Source organism: Diplotaxodon limnothrissa, unplaced genomic scaffold (assembly GCF_057381915.1).
Source record: "Diplotaxodon limnothrissa isolate DT_005_m unplaced genomic scaffold, D_limnothrissa_male_GT1.1 unmapped_scaffold_6, whole genome shotgun sequence".
Lineage (NCBI taxonomy): Eukaryota > Metazoa > Chordata > Actinopteri > Cichliformes > Cichlidae > Diplotaxodon > Diplotaxodon limnothrissa.
In genome coordinates, this window is record NW_028188560.1 from 1,056,121 (window position 1) to 1,064,689 (window position 8,569).

Below are 8,569 nucleotides of genomic sequence, written 5' to 3' on the forward strand. Positions count from 1 at the left end.
TTTGATAGCAATGTTGAATATTATTACACAGGAAAAAAAACAACTATACGTAAAATAATCACACCGTGACGCCTCTGCCTTTCTAAACAGAGTGACAATAGGTGCGTGTGTAAATGTAAGCGCATAAAAACAGAAGATAGTCAGATTAACAGTATTTTGTCTCTATCTGCCATTCTGCAATTCATCTCATGTAAACAATAACGTGGTGCACAGCGTGACGTGAGTTTGGGAACCACTGCATTAGAGGATAAACTTAAAGTAAGAATAATCTATTATTTATGCAGTCTAGTATAGTATATTAGCCTCAAATGAGGCATAGACAAAGCAACCATATTCTAATTAATGAATTAATGACTAAAACTAATAGACACCATTCAAATGTGTTCTAAACTTTCAAAGGTTTATTGACTTTCAGCTGCATCCATGAATACCAGTGAAACAGGACATCTGCCTCACTAAAAAGTACAACAGAGCGGCAAACACAAGCAAGACATAGAAATCTTCAGCCTTAACTAGAAGGTGAGTGATCGTAGGATTGCACACAGCAGAATTACTCACATGCACACATACACACACACAATGATATAGAAGAGAAAGATAGAAGGTGTGTTGGCACAGGAGGACTAGAGGATCATGACACCTTTGTCTTCATGCTCCTACATTGTCATCATATCAATGTTATGCTGGGTAATAATTGTGGGTCCAGATTTAGGTGCTAGCTACATCCTGATGCAAGTTGTCATCATGCAATGCTCTTCCTACTGTCAGTCGATGTTGATCCATTGAACACTTACATCTGTTTAATGGTGTTAAATATCCCAATCTTTGATCTTTGGGCTGAAGGAAGAACAACATAAATGTTCAATCAACAGTCTCTTTATTCCATACAATTCTCATTGTTCCATACAACACTTTTGAGCATTACCATCTGGACGGGAGATATGGAGAGGAGGGTGTCCGCCAGAACTCTTATAGCTTCAGCCCCCCTCCAAAGTCATAAAACCTAAACATCCACATTCTTTCTCTCTCAGTGAGCCTAAGTTATGACCTTGGCTTCCTGTGCAGTATGTTCTGTTCTTTCTAATCAGACAAATAAGGCCATGATTCTCTGAAAACAGTATTTCTTACAAATCAGCAGTATAATGCATCATAAAACAATGTCATTCATTCACAATAAATCAGCAGTCTAATGTAATACAAATCATTCTAATAAATGTAATAGTTATCACCTTCTTCTAAGTCAGGAGAATAATGCAACCTAAAACTACATAATGATTTCACAAGCTTTAATTAGAGGTATAACATGGCATAAAATAGTATAATAATCTCACAATGGACGTATCATACACTATATGGTCAAACATATTCACTCACCCATCCAAACAATTGAAATCAAGTGTTTCAATCACTTCCATGGTCACAGGTGTATAAAATTAAGCACTTAGGCATGCAGACTGCTTCTATAAGCATTTGTGAAAGAATGGGTTGCTCTCAGGATGTCAGTGAACTCTAGCGTGGTATTATGATAGGATGCCACCTGTGCAACAAGTCCAGTCTTGAAATGTCCTCAATATTAAATATTTCAAAAGTGGCACAAAGTGGTAGACCACATTACATCACAGAGCGGGCTCAACAGATACTGTGGCACAGAGGTTGCCAACTTTTTTCAGATTCAGTCAGTACAGACCTCCAAAGTCAAGTCAAGTCAAGTTTATTTATAAAGCACATTTAAAAACAACCGAGGCTGACCAAAGTGCTGTACAATAAAATACAAATATAAAATACAATAAAACACAAGTACATAAAACACCTCACTGATAAAACAATAAATTAAAACAATAAGTTAAACCTTGCTAAAAGCCAATGAGAAGAGGTGAGTTTTAAGAGCAGTTTTAAAAGTTCCTAGGCTTGTGGAGAATCTGATGTGAGGAGGTAAACTGTTCCACAGTCTGGGTGCAGCCACAGCAAAAGCCCTCTCTTCTCTAGTCTTTAGTCTGTACCTGGGAACATCTAAAAGCATCAGGTCTGCTGACCTCAAAGATCTCCTGGGGCGGTAAATGCTAAGAAGCTCTGCCAGGTAAGGAGGTGCAGTACCGTTAAGAACCTTAAAAACCAGCAATAAAATTTTAAAATCAATCCTAAAAGCAACTGAGAGCCAGTGGAGAGAGCAGAGGACCGGAGTGATGTGGTCTCTCTTTTTGGAACCGGTCAGCATGCGAGCAGCAGCGTTCTGCATCAGTTGGAGGCGATGCAGACAGGAACGATCTAAACCAGCATAAAGGGAGTTACAGTAGTCCAGCCGTGATGTAATAAAAGCATGGACCACCCTTTCTAGATCGTTCCTGCACAGGTAGGACTTGACTTTAGTTAAAATCCGCAGATGATAAAAAGATCCCTTGACTACGGAGCTGATTTGTTTATCAAATTTAAAAGCACTGTCAAAAGTAACACCGAGGCTCTTAATGGAGGAAGTACATTCAGAAGTTAGGGGTCCCACAAAATCAAAGGAAAGGTTGGGGTCTTTAGGAAGCCCAAACACAATGACTTCAGTTTTACTTTCATTTAGATGTAGAAAGTTAAGAGCCATCCAAGTCTTAATGTCAGACAAACAGGAGAATAACGGCTGCAGAGAGTCCTTACAGTCTAACCTCAGAGGGAGGTAGATCTGAATGTCATCAGCAAAGGTGTGGAAGGACACATTATGTTTGCGCCAAACTTCATGTGGCCATTAGATTAGCTAAAGAACAGTGTGTAGAGAACTTGATGGAATGGGTTTCCATGGCCGAGCACAATATAGAGAAGTGGAGACATGTTCTCTGGAGTGATGAGTCACGCTTCTTCATCTCAAAATGTGATGGACAAGTCTGGGTTTGGCAGTTACCATGAAAACAGTACTTGTCTTACTGCATTTTGCCAAGTTTAAACTTTGCTGGAGGGGGTGTGGGGTTGTTTTTCAGAAGTTGGGCTCAGCTCTTTACTTCCAGTGAAAGAAACTGAAAATATTTTGTGCAATTTCATGCTCCCAACTTTGTAGGAACAACTTGGGGATGGCTCCTTCCTGTTCTAGCATGGCTGTGCACGAGTGCACACAAGCAGGGTCCTTAAAGACATGGATGAGTGAGTTTGGTGTGGAAGAATCTGACTGGCCTGCACAGTCCTAAACTCAGCCCGAGAGAAAACCTTTGGGATGAATTAGAGCAGCGGCCCCAACCTTTTTTGCACCACGGACCGGTTTATGCCCGAGAATATTTTCACGGACCGGCCTTTAAGGTGTCACGGATAAATACAACAAAATAAAACTAGTACCGGTACAGAAAAAAAGAAGATTTATTCATAACACACGTGAAAAGACCCTTGAAAACCGAGTTAACGATAAAAACGATAACAAAATAACGCTGAAAACCGATAAAAACCCTGAAAACCATACATTTCACACCTGAGCCTCAACTCTCGCGGCCCGGTACCAAACAACTCACGGACTGGTACCAGTCCGAGGCCCGGGGGTTGGGGACCGCTGAATTAGAGCATACACTTCAAGGCCGGCCTTCTCATCCATCATCAGTGCCTGACCTCACAAATGTCCTTCTGGAGGAATTGTCAAAAATTCCCATAAGCACACTCCTAAACCTTATGGAAAGCCTTCCAATGAGAGTTGAAGCTGTTGTAGCTGCAAAGGGTTGGCCGACACCATATCAAACCCTATGGAATAAGACTGGGATCTCAGTTATATGTGTGTGAAGGCAAAAGGGGAAATACTTCTGGTAATATAGTGTATAATAATGTTTCCCACATACTGCCTGGGCAGCTGAAAATGGTCAAAACTAAAATGTGCTCCTTCTACTCAGAGATGAAAGAATGAGTAATGCAGTGCCTCCATGAGACTCACATATATGGTTTTGTATGAAATGACTTATCAGCTAGTTCAGGGGTGTCAATATGCCAGATCTGATCCAGTTCAGTGCACCCTGCTGCATGACTTTGCAATATGTATAACCTGCAGATGAGGTGAGCGCTGTTTGTTGTGTCAGGAGGATCATTACAGGAGGTCAAGGTCAAGGTAACTTTATTTATACCCACAGGCAAGGTAAATCTGCTTTACAGAAAAAATGATAGCATTTAGCATCCCTTCAAAAACACACATACCTAATAAAGATATAAACCTCCCTGTAGCACATATATAGTAATTTAATATTTCGAATCAAAAACAGTTCTTATTTAATTCAGTGAGAGCAACGGGGACAAAGCTATCTCGGAAATAGAAACCTCCGTCCTGAGGAAAGAAGCTGAAATTCACCCCTTAGCGGATGGGAACTATTTTTAAGGAATGATAAAGCCATCCTCTGTACCTGCTTGGAGTACAGGGAGGCTAAACAAGACTGTGGCTCACCTATCAGATGACTGGACCATCTCACTAACTGATTTAGAGAGTTTTTCTCTGTGACAGAGGTCTGACCAAACCATGCCACCAAACAAAAGGATAAAACAGACTCAATAAAAGAACGATAAAACAAAGTTAAAATTTTTTGGTCAATGTGGAAATGAGCACGTTTCCTAAGGCAATAAAGGTGCTGGTGACGCTTTTTACAAACTGATTTGCAATTTTGATCAAAGTTCAGTTTTTCATTGATTATGGTCCCAAGATATTTATATGACTGCACTTGCTCTATTTTCTGACCTTTAATTAAAGTGACTCCGTGCCCATTTTGTTGTTTCCTAAAATCAACAACCATATCTTTTGTTTTAGATATGTTCAGCTGGAGATAAGACTCCTCACACCACTGAACAAAGTCATCAATGACTGGACCGTGGTTAGTTTCACCCTCTTTCAGTAAGATGACAATAACAGAGTCATCTGCATATTTAATGATGGCCCTGTTTTCATATCTGCTCTGACACATGTTTGTATAGAGAATGAATAATAAGGGAGATAAGACACACCCTTGAGGAGAACTTGTGGAGGAGAACACTGGGTCAGACAGAATCCCATTTATTCTCACTCTTTGTGACCTGTCAGTTAAAAAATCTAAAATCCAGCCCACCAGGTTTTTCCTGATTTCAAACTGTTCTAAAAGTCTTTTAATTAAAATATGGGGTTGTATTGTATTAAAAGCCGAAGAAAAATCGATGAAAAGAAGTTTTGCAAAAGTCCCTTTACTCTCTACATGTTTAAGAATCAGATTTAGTAAAGTCAAAAGAGTGTCCTCCACTCCTCTATTACAGGAGGCTTAGAATTAGAATTTGTGTCATGAAAATGGTTGTCTGAACTTTTAATTTCATCTGAGACAGAGATCTGACTCATCATTAGTTTCACAGACGTCTTACTTCCTTAATTTACCACAGTACAGTTTAATGACTGAATGTGGAGAAGCACACATATGGTTGAAATTGTAGACATAATCTTCTTGAGAAAAAATCCTCTCAGGATGACGTGTCATCATCTCAATAATCCTTATACTTTTCATATAGTACAACTATCAGGTCCAGTTTTTAACCTTGTTAATGTTAGTCTGCTTTGCAGGTCAGATGACTAAACAGAGGCTGATAAGATTAGGTCACCCTCGCTGCGGGCAGAGAGGGTGACAGGCGAGGATGGCACTGAAGAGAAGATGCTCGGTTTCTGGAGTCTCCTGGTCCTGTCAGTATTAGTAGGATGCATCTGCTGTGTCTTCTCGTGGATGCTCACCTACCTTGACTCATTCCAGCCTGGTATGGATTTCCCAACACTGTGGACAGTGGCCCACGTCAGAGACGTTTAATATTGATTACATATGTCTGAATTGCTAACCCTAGCTCAACAGACCACAATGCCCTGGACTGTCAGTATAGTTACATGCTGTGAACATAAGTACCTTTGATCACAGTTTGTGTTGTAAAAGAGAAGGAATATTGAAAAAAAGATCAACATTGTGATATTATTTCTTCCAAACTGACCAGAAACATGCTTGTCAGACTCTCACAGCAAAGGATCAGACTCACTGTGCATGACGGCTCAGGCCAATGATGTCTGTTAAGATTGTCAGTTGTTTAGTGCTTCTGTACAGTTAGGGTCACGTCTCTATTTCAGAATAATTAATATGCGGAAAACACTAAAAGTTGATTGTCTTCCAATATTCTAGCATAATTAAAAAACTTTGACTTTGTAAGTACATATTATTAGTCCTAATGCCAGTATGAGTCTTCATAACTCCTGCTTTGAAATACTGAACTTTGAAATTTACCTGATGAAAGATAGTTTACAGTGGCACTCTGTCAGGATCATTCTGACTATAAGATCACTGTATTAATCTGAATCCTTCTGAAATGTGCTGTGAATGAATGCTGATGCAACTCACTGTGGGAAAGCTGCTAATAAAATGAATCTGTGACACATGCAACACGTTCACAGAGGAAGAGGACTCAAAGGGAGGACACGCAGAGGCTGTGTTGAAGTCAGAAATCCAAATCTTTATTAAAAAAAACAGGCGGCGGTTACAAACAGGAAGACAAGCAGTCCATCAAACAGTCTACAGGGTCAAACATTCAGAGAATTTAAACAGCAGTAAAAAATAACTGGACACTGAAAAACTTAAAGCAATGTGTGACGCAATAGAAGGAAGCAGTGTGTTACTGTGTTGTGTTGTTTGTTACGTTGTGATGTGTCATATCGTGTCGTGTTGTGTTATATGTAGTGCCGACGTAGGACAGTTTTTCCAATTTCATTGTACTACTGTACTATGTATGACTGTGCAATGACAATAAAGAGTTATCTTATCTTATCTTATATTCACTGAATTATCATCAATTACAAAAGAGAAAAATGACGATTTCTAAGGATTATTTTCTTAAATGCAGTTAGAGTGTGGCTGGTAAAGATGGAAACATACAGAATGTAAACTGTGTGAGTTTGGTGAACTTTGTTAGTAACAAATGAGGTAAAAAAAACAACCCCAAAACATACAAAACACAGAAAGAGGCTCTCAGTATTCATTAATAATTAGAAAGAAAAATTCTGGTCGTGGATTTTTACAGTCTTAGTTCCGCTCGCTGTCATCATTATAATCATCATGATAAATGGCGAGGTCCTGAGGTGGGTGGGGCTGTCTCTGTGATGTCACCATGAAGGAACAGCATCTGGCACGTGTTGGTGAAACATCCCAGTACACTGGTGTAGTTTCCTCTCCAGCTGTTTGACATGTGACACTTGAATAGTGTTAGGTCAGGTGACCACATGGTTTCTAAAGTAACTGACAGGAAGTAACCAGGCCGTCAGAAATGGATGGCATGTGTGTAGAGTTACTGGAGTTGGGTAACTCTACTTACCAAAAGCAGAAGCACACAGATGAAGGATCAGATGCTGAATGTTGCAGGAACATGCTCATGTGTGGTGGTCATTCAGTGCTGCTCCGGCAGGTTAGACAGTCCAAGACTGATATGCTGCCCATCTGAGAGTTTGAAAACACACATGGAAAGATTTATTTTGTGTTACAGTCAAAGTTGGATGTTCATTTTTGTCCTTTAAAAATGTTTGTGTATTTGAAAGCACTAACATTTAAGGATGACTTGGATTGTCTCCTTTAAAAGGGGAGACAAGTGTATCCACTGATCTACGTCACTTTACCTGGATGATGACTCTTCTCCCCCTCACTCAGAAACACTCCTAATATAACCAAGCAAATAAATAATATTGAAGATTTACTTACATCATTACAAAAACATCAAAAACATCTCCCTTTGATTCTATTTCTCCATTCCTGCTGAACATCAGGCAACAAATATCTCAATAAATCACAGTAAAATGTAAAGCACATGTTTTCTCTGCTTTGTCTAACCTCTGCAGAGCCTCTGTCAAGAAAAACATAACTGTAAGCATAAAACAAATATACATTCATAACACGTCACTGGACAAACCTCGGTCAGTTGATTTCCTCTGTGCAGTGCAGATGAGCATCAGTCAGCAAGTGACTCTGCTGGTTCTTCTGAGGAAACACCACCGTCTCTCCACACCGTCACCATCTGTGAGCACAAACTGCTGCTCTGCCAGCATGTAGGAATCACATATCACACACACAGGGGTGAAGAAACATCAGAGCTCAACTTTGGATACTTTAGATCTAAACAGATCAAAGTAGCTCTTAGTTTCAACAATCAGTGAGCAGACAAACAATGATACCAAACTGATTCTGTATGAATACAATATGGTATTTTCAATACAGGTGTCAAATTAATTTATTAAAACTAATACAGATATATGTATATTTTTTTTGATAAATTAGTTTGCTAAATTATAAGAATATATATATTTTTTCATTTAACAATTGCAACTAAAAGAAATTAAATATTGAACAAAAATATATTGTCACATTCTTTGCATGCTCAGCACGATGACAGACTTGAAGTTGCTACAGATTTTAAGAAGTGATAATTATAGGGAAGAAACTTCTCTTTTTCATCCGTTTAATCAAACATTTGATGCCTCAGCTGTCTCAGTCCTATAGCGTTCTGCAACTACAACTAACCTGAGGCTTGGATTTGGCTGCAGGTGCCCCTGTACATCCTTCTCAGCAGCACACATGTGGGTACCATTTAATCC